Below are 9,117 nucleotides of genomic sequence, written 5' to 3'. Positions count from 1 at the left end.
GCAAAAAACATCAAGAGGAGAGATTTTAGGGGGGGCGGGTGGTGAGGGTGATGGGGAGAGGGAAATTTTCAGTAGCCAGAGGAAAGAGCAAGGAGTTGGACATTGATGGGAGAGAAGAAATGCAAGTCTAAGGGAGTGTCTATACATCAGAGTGTACTCCTGGTTAGGGAAAATGTGAGGGCAAGGTCACCAAAACTGAGACAAGTCCACTGAGATTTGAAGTCCAGGCGCTAACCATTACATCATGAGGCCCTTGAAGTTAGGTCTCTACCGAAAGACTGATGTGTACTCCTAACAGGTCAGTTTATCTTCAAAATAAAGTAGGCAACACATAAGCTTGTGGAGTTTGAACAGAGCCTCTCATGGGTACAGCTCTAAGATGTACTCAACAAGGGTACTGCTGTGTAGTAGGAACTTCCTCAGGACAGTGTTAGTGTTTGGAAGCCCATGGAGCACTGTAAGTAGGCTCCAGGAAAGGAAGGACCTGAATGAGTTAGAGGGACTGTAAAACATGAACACCTAATCATTGGAACCAGGATTCTAATTTAGCAGAATCTGAGGAACTCTGGGCAAAAGGCAAAAAGGGCCATTAGGTGTAAGGGGAAGTAGGGCTAGAATTCCGGAGGACGGTAATCAGAGACAATCTTCTCTTGGCCAGTGGTTCCATGTTGCTTTGGTTGTTGACTTGGAAGTAACTAGCAGCGCCTACAGCCAGATATGTACATCTGGCTAACGATTTAGGAGAACCATAGGGGGAAAATTGCTAAGATGTTGCTTAGGTCCCAAAGAGATTTGGACTCAAACTGCTGGATTCAGAGTCCAGAGTGCTAACCATGGGGTCCTTACATGAGGAACTTTCTACTTGCTACTGCAATTTTTTAATATATATATATATATAAAATATATATATAAATAATATATAACATATAAATTATATATATTATATATATTGCTATATATAATATATATATTATATATGTTATATATTATTATATATAACATACATATTATATATAAATTATATATATAATTTATATAGATATATATTCTTACATTAGACTGATACGTTTTGAGGAGGCTTCAGAGAAGAGAAGATTTGTGAGAGGGGCCTCTGAGACATGAAGTGTTAAGACCCCGAGCATGCAAATTACTTAGGATCTGACTGTCTTCGGGAACCCAGGGAAGAGTAGTTGTCGAGAGAGTGAATGGTGTTCCAAGGGGCCCGAAGAGTGTACTTTACAGGAGTCCGAGAAGAGAGTAAGTAAGGATGCTCCTCGGGAGAAGGAAGCCTGAGTGGGAAGGTTATGCCCAGAAACCAGTGTACATTATCGATTTGAGGGAAACACGGAGGAAATTGGCTGGCCACCAAAACAAAAGTAGGTCCCACCGAGATTTGAACTCGGATCGCTGGATTCAAAGTCCAGAGTGCTAACCATTACACCATGGGGCCACCATTTGCTGAGAGATTTATGAATATTCATCGAAGGGTCTGTCATTCTATTCAGGGTTTTATGGACTATCGTTTTCATTTAAAAAATATTCATAGAGAATCTGCTGTATGCCAATCAGCAGAAGCTCCAAGTGAAACGCGACGATCAGGGTTCACAGGCACTACGAACTTCTCAGGACCCAGTTCGTGTTAGAAACTGATGGAACTTGAACCCAGGACTGAGGTCAGGGGTGGAAAACGTGAATAGTCACCCAGGGGGTAATCTAAATTACGAGGATCGGAGGAGATTCTGTGGCCTAAAGAAGGAGGAGGAGCAAGAGAGGACAGTTGTGGAATCCCAGAGGAAAGGGTAAGGAAAGATGTTCTGCAGGACAGTGTCTCCTTGCCGACGGGGATAGGGTATCTTACGCAGTGTTTCGGTGTCTCTAGCCTCCTCGAGGTACCACGGTGATTTAAGAGACGAGGAGGGAAGACACTAAAAGACAAACAGGTCCCACCGAGATTTGAACTCGGATCGCTGGATTCAAAGTCCAGAGTGCTAACCATTACACCATGGGGCCTTTTCTGTGTCTTTATTCCCCTGCCGTGTCTTTGCTCCACGCTTTTACGAACGTGTCTGCTGCCCGTCGTATGCGCTTCATTGGAAAGGTTTGTCTTAGATGAGCGAAGGCCTCGCCATCAGTGCTCCGCATGAGAAAAGCCTAGCAGAGCTCACTTTGCTTGGAATTTTTTCTCAGGGCCCCCGGAGGGTTTGAGTACCGGCATTCCTTGCAAAATCAACACTGTGCCTTTACTGAATTTCTAACCTGGGCCATGAACGTTTGTCTACATATGGTGTCAACACTTAAAAATCCCTTAGGACATGTGTGAATATAGAAAACGCAAGAAGAAAAAACAAGTTCAAGATAAGATAGGAAATTGCTGGTAATTTCGGGAATAAGAAAAAACTTTTTCCTTTTTGAGTATTTTTACGTCCTTCTTTTTGCTTATCCGCATTTCCTAATGGATCGACTGCAAGTTTAATACAAGATGATTTTTTGTTATATTTACTCTTATTTATGTTGCATATACTGTATGTGTATGTATTAGAGTTTTAGCGAGCAAAACAGTTTTGTTGTTGTTGTTTTGAAATTAAGGCAAAATCAGAAAACAGTTTTGAAAATTATTTAACTGGTACTTCCTCCCTACAATCTGGCCTCCTAAGTGGAATGATAAGAGGGCTCCAGAAGGAGGAAATATTGGAAATTTCTGTTTGAGATACTGATTCCCAAACATCAAAATACTCACGAGTGGAATAGTGGTGCACTATACCCAAATTCTTGGAAGAACACCGAAAAAATAGAGGCAGGCGAGGTTCGGAAGTCAGATCTGAGCTGAATTTCAGATAGGGAGACAGCAATTCAAAATGAACTAAAGCCTGAGCATTTTTTCAGCATATTTATGATGGTCTCAGAAATCCCTAGCGTTTACCAAAGTAATTTTCAAAGATTTTCTCTACATACAGTTATACTAAAGGACTAGAAATACCTGCTTCCAATTTTATGGAGAAAGATAATAATAACCAGTAAAACAGTATATTCCGTGTTGTTTTACCGTTTCTATAGCTGGTACAGCAGGTATTTTTACCGGGAGGGAAAACAAAACTCCGTAGCCGGCAGGATTCGAACCTGCGCGGGGAGACCCCAATGGATTTCAAGTCCATCGCCTTAACCACTCGGCCACGACTACATAACTGACTACATGGTCTAGATATATTCCCATGAGGAATAATATCTTTCCTCTTACAAACGTCTTTTAATTTAGACAACAGTTCTGGAATGCCTGTCATCATGGTAAAAAGCTCAGCAATTTGCAGATTGAGATGTTGGTTACAGACGTAATTACAAATTGTAACACTTGTCTGATTTACAAGATACCAAACACCTTACCAAGGTCACATTCCAATCCCTAAGAGGTGTAGTGGTCTCCAAATCTGAGAGATCAAGTTACCAGACATAATGAATAAGATTTACCTCTGTTAAAAACGGGAAATATGTATTTTTAGCAAGCCACTTTGGATATTCCTACACATCCCGAACTGTCCCACAAGCTCGTTCTGATGGTCTCTTGTAAACTTTATACAATCCCTTTGTTTGTAATCTTTATACAATCCCTCTCTTTCTAAAATCAAATTTCAATCAAGAAAAACGCCAACCCTAGCAGAGGATGGTTTCGATCCATCGACCTCTGGGTTATGGGCCCAGCACGCTTCCGCTGCGCCACTCTGCTCACACGTAAATCCTATTTTTTCAACTCATATTTCAAGGGGATAAAATTTGGCACTTTCTTGGCTATAAGAGGTTGTGAATATCTTTCTATGGCTGCTAAGAGTAGGAGTACTATATTTATGTCCACACGTGGCTACACTCCACCTCCAAATACTACTGACTTAGAATTCACCTTCGGAAGACTTCTATCAATTGAGGTAGGAGTTTCCTTGAGCTCGAACAAGATGACTTTCCAGGTTATTGGAAAACCAAATGCACACCGACGGGTACAATTTATAAAGGTGAAATTGTAAAAGGAGGATTAACTTTGGCTTTTCTCAGCCACACCCGGATACCAGAAGCGTAATTATCTTAAAAAGTTTTTTGTTTGTTGTTTTTCAGGGAAAATATTCTACTCCGCAGCCGGGGGAAAAAGGAGAGCTGCATTGGCCGGGAATCGAACCCGGGCCTCCCGCGTGGCAGGCGAGAATTCTACCACTGAACCACCAATGCCCTGCCTGTTCTGTTTTTTTTTTTTTTACTGGTCTTCATATAGTTATAATTATATTGTCCCTAAATTGTTAGTAAAATAGTGAAGATGTATGTTCTTTTCCCTAGGATTTTCTTAAATCCAACTAAATAAAAGACAATATCTAAATTTCCTACGAAAACCTGTGAACTAGAAGGAAGCTGAAACTGCTGATATGTGACTCTTGGAGGCTTTTGAAAATGAAAAACATCTATAAATACCCGACATATAAAAATATCTTTCTCCATCCCTCCCTCAATTTATATCTTTAATGAAAACACTTTCTGAAAATCTCTCGTTTAGGATGCAAGCAAGTTCGGTTAATTACTAGGCCAAAGTGCTCAATTCAAGTTTGAAACACCAAGTTACTTCATTTTGGAAAAAAGACCTTCTATTGTCCTTCTGTTTATGGAGACACAAGTTTTTCACGGAGGGTATTGTCAACGGAAGCAGGATAACAAAGAAAATAATAAAGGAAAAAAATAATTCTCCCAATTCCTTCTCCTTACTTGCCCCTGGAGAGGATGACAACCAGTTGCCGAGGTCGCTGTGGCCCTTGGAACAAAAAGCCAAAAGGTGCCTGGAAATAAATAAGAGTTATCATCTCTGTTTTTCAGGACTTTTCAGTTCGTTTGGAGAAAAAACCAACAAGAGAAAACCGCTGACGATCAATGAAAATAATCGACTGAAATGAGTCTTGAGTTTGGGCTTTAGGAAAGTAATGAACCCTGAGAGACTGGATTATAAAGCATGTGAAAGCCAGGAGGTTTTTCACTCTAGTTTCTATCTCTTCACCTCGTCTTCAGAATAAAGAAGTTGCAGTATTTATTTGGCAGCTGCGATTAGGATGCTTTGAAGGGAAAGAATTGCAGAAAGACTTTTAGCAAATTAGGAGGTTATTAATGTTGTTCTTAAAGGAAGAATTTGGGCCATAAATTAGGTTTCACCAAATCCTAGCAACAGAATAATACATAACTGAACACTATGAGAGATATAAATAAGCTTGGTCAAGTTACCTAATTTGTTTGTTTACTCATACGTAAATGGAGCCTAGCAGTAGTTGACTTACATTCCTCTAAGGACTGTAAAGGTATTGTAAATTAAAATGATGCCTATGAAAGCCTTGAAAAATAGTATAAAACCACCAGATAAATATTAGCTACTGATTTTTTATTTCATGGAACTTTTTAATGAACCACTGAAAGTCAAAAGTTGTATCTTCTATTATAAACAGAAATCTTCAGTATAATGATCATAGATGGTGCTCATGTTAGTTGTACTGAATTGGTTGCATAGCGTAGGCTCTTCTAAAACAAATATCTAAAGTATGTTCTTTGTGTGTGATATAAAAATAATCTTTACAATGTTCACTCTATTTCCTCAGATTTTATTTACCATTTCTCAAATGCTACCACCTCAAAATGTCACCAAAAACCTCACCGAAAGAACAAAGCTAAGTTGATTGGACAAGAGAGGACACTATCTCAGGAGTCTTAATAGTGTCTCAGGGGGGAGAGGAAAAAGTTTAGCTATATAGTGAGATTTTCGAAATCTGGATTTTTTGGTGAGTCAAAGTAGTAAGGACTGGATAAGGATCATGATATATTTTAGGATTGGTAGACACAGTTAGGAGATGATTTTGAGGTAGAATGTTGTATTTATTGTCTATTGCTGTATAACACATTGCCCTAAAACTTAGTGGCTTAAAACAACAAAAATTTACTATCTCATATTTTCTGTGGGTCTTAAATTCAGGAGTGGCTTACCCAGGTAGGATGTCTCTTATGAGGTTGCAAACAAGATGCTGACAGAAGTTGCAGACATCTGCTTACTTGGGGCTAGAGAATTTTCTCCTCCCCTCCCCCTCCTCTTCCTTCTTCTCCTTCTTCTTCTTCTTTCTTCTTCTTCTTCTTCCTCCTCTTCCTCTTCCTCTTTCTCTTCTTCAATGTGTCCATCAATTTACTCCTCTGTATTCCTTAAAAACAAAATAAAAATCACAAGTTTAATACCAATGCTTTAAGTTGGTCCATATTTTCTTTTTTCTTTTTCTTTTGCATTACGTGGGCCTCTCACTGCTGGGGCTTCTCCCGCCGCAGGGCACATGGTCCGGACACACAGGCTCAGCGACCATGGCTCACGGGCCCAGCCGCTCCGCAGCTCCCGGACCGGGGCACGAACCTGTATCCCCTAGCATGGGCAGGTGGACTCTCAACCACTGCGCCACCAGGGAAGCCCTATGTTTTCTTTACTTCTATTTGCCAGATGGTCTTCAATGATTGCTGGGAAGAGATTCCTCTTCAACAGATTACATACAGGAGGTAAAAGCTGGCCAGCAACTTTATGAAAATAGTGTGAACTCTAGCAAAAGAGGTTCAGTCCCAACTCAAGCCCCATGCCATAATCACATTCATCATTAGCAAAATGCACAGAAGTCATCATTTCCTGAATGGGGGCAAAAACTTTTAGTCTCTCTTCATCACTTGTTGCCTCAACAGTTGTCTTGCAAATTCCCTTGAGGTCGGTGTCTGTTTCAGGGAACTCTCTGTACCCAACATCATTTTTATTTACTGGGTCAATCAAGCCAGCACCAGGAATGGTCTTTGTCACAACTTTCTTATCTCCCTGGTTTCTTATCTCTCTGGCTACTTCTGTGAGCTTTTCATCTGTGTTTTTCAAGACACTAGTTTTCTTTTTATCTCTTACTTCTTTAAGCCTTTTCATCAAAAATAATTGACTGCAACAAACATTTTATCTTCATTTTGAACAATTATATAATTTTCCTTTGCTTCATTTGTGCCCACATATACAGGAGGTTCATCATAATTCTTGAATTACCTCATGTGGAACCGAGTTTTATTATCTCCAATAAATGGTGTGGTACTCAGGAGTATTATAGTACTATTTCCACTTAAGGTTAAAATTCAGCCTTGCTGATTTTTTCTTCATTTTATGTTTTTTAGCAAGGACATCATAAGGACCCAGTAATTGAATACAAGGCTTGTGGACAGTGAATCAGCTGGTTTTTCAGGATCAAGTTCTTCATAGAACTTCCAGAAGTGATAGAAATTGTGAAGCAGAGAAAGCTTATAATGCTTTTCTAGTTCTTTTTAAAGATCACCAGAGATATCAGCTTCATTTACTCATCTTCACACCAACTGCTTTTTCACACTGTTGCCCCTCCCCAACCTGCCTGTGCTTCCTGCCGCTGCCAACCATTCTGGAGAATTCTCTTCTAAACTCAGTCACTTGGCTATTGAATTGAAATTTCAGTTTTTCACCACATGGGCCTCTCCATGGGGGTATCCTCCTGACAGGGCAGCTGGTTTCCATCAGATCAAGTGGTCCAAGACAGAAACTTGAAGAAGCTGCAACCTCTTAGCACTTAGTATGACAATGCCAACTTCCACATTATTCTATTCACTCAAAGCAAGTCACCAAGTCCAGTCCACACACAAGGGAGGAAAATTAGTCTCCATGTCTTGAAGGAGTGAACATGTTTTGAAACCAAAGCAAGGGCTGAAAGAGTACTGCAGGTAGTCTGGTAAACTATCATTTGATGCCTTCTATTAAGAAGTTGATGGATCTTTCAAGAGATTCCTGGAATAAACAATAAAGTTCTTGGAATAAACAAAGTTAGGTGTAATTTTTATCTTTCTAAGCAAGAGTCCCCTTCTACTGGGTGTTAAAACCTACTTCCTAGTATTCTGAATTTTTTAATGAAGGTTTGGTTTGACATTTTATGGAAATGATATGTTGGCTTCTACACCGAAACAGATGAGAATATAACATGCCCTTATCAAATAAATATTGGAGTCAATAAATATGGTTATAATATATAAGTATGTCAGATACTCTAACTAGATGATATGCTGGGGATGGAGGTGGAGAATGAGACTCAAATGCTTGGCTCAAGATAAATCTAGTGAAAAGAGAAGAGCATATGGAAAATCTAAAATTGGGAAATCCATGTGTGAGATAGAGTAAAAATGTCATTTATGAAAATCAGTCATCCAGACCTCATTACTACCGTGTCGTGACCACCTGTTATAAGGTTTGGACCTCAGATTTACTGGTAGAGCAAACTCAGTGAAATTATCACCTGAAGGGAATTAGACCCTAGAAACTGATTCTCACTAGTAGGACTCACAGGATCCTGATGTTACAAATCAGAATACAATTTATTAATATAGAAGGGAGTTTATAACTTTTCAAGACTGGAATACTCATAGCCACAATTCAGATCGCCTTGATCCTGGTCCTGAGGCTCTCTGGAGGCCAACTTAGTAATAAGAAGGAGGCCTTATGACATACCATTGACAAGGACTGCCTCTTTGACCAAACTTTACTCAGGCTCCTCTGAGCCCTCCTCTCTGCTAGGCTTTAACCTTGGCCTACTGAGTCCAATTTTAGCAAGAATCCTGCTAAGCCAGTTTATTGAGAATCCCTCTACCCTTGATAACTAATCAAGCTCCTGTTTGTAATTTTCCATCCTCTGATCCCCCCTCACCCTGCCCACTTGCTATAAATCCCCAGCTGTCCTTGCTATTGTTCAGAGTTGAGTTCAGTTGTGTACTGGAGTCTCTTACTATCCTAGCCTGAATAAAAATATGTCAGATCCTTTTTAACAAGTGTTCAGTGCAATTTCTCTTTAACACTATCAGAGGAAAAGAAAGTAAGGCCCTGCCCTGGGATGGAGCAACACCATTTGAGGAACTGAAAGAAGACCTCTGTGACAGGGTTAATTGGAACGGTTGCTTATTATTTTGTCTTAAACTGGGGAATGTCAGGATAAGATTTGCATTTTTTAAAAAAAGCATAATAAGGACACTGATCTAACTGAGAAAGAGGAGGTCTGGGAAGAGGACTTAAGAGGTTCATGTCAATACCCGGTC

General features: G+C 39.9%; 1 pseudogene across 1 annotated transcript; it reads right to left on the bottom strand.

The window, feature by feature from the left end:
• Positions 1–6,433: 6,433 nt before the first annotated feature.
• On the bottom strand, positions 6,434–7,441 carry LOC307058993 (histone PARylation factor 1-like; annotated as a pseudogene). The gene has a single exon. The product of its transcript is annotated as a histone PARylation factor 1-like (transcript).
• Between the last annotated feature and the right edge of the window lie 1,676 nt (positions 7,442–9,117).

This window comes from Hyperoodon ampullatus, assembly GCF_949752795.1.
Source record: "Hyperoodon ampullatus genome assembly, chromosome: 10".
Lineage (NCBI taxonomy): Eukaryota > Metazoa > Chordata > Mammalia > Artiodactyla > Ziphiidae > Hyperoodon > Hyperoodon ampullatus.
This window is presented reverse-complemented; position numbering and strand designations above follow the sequence as displayed.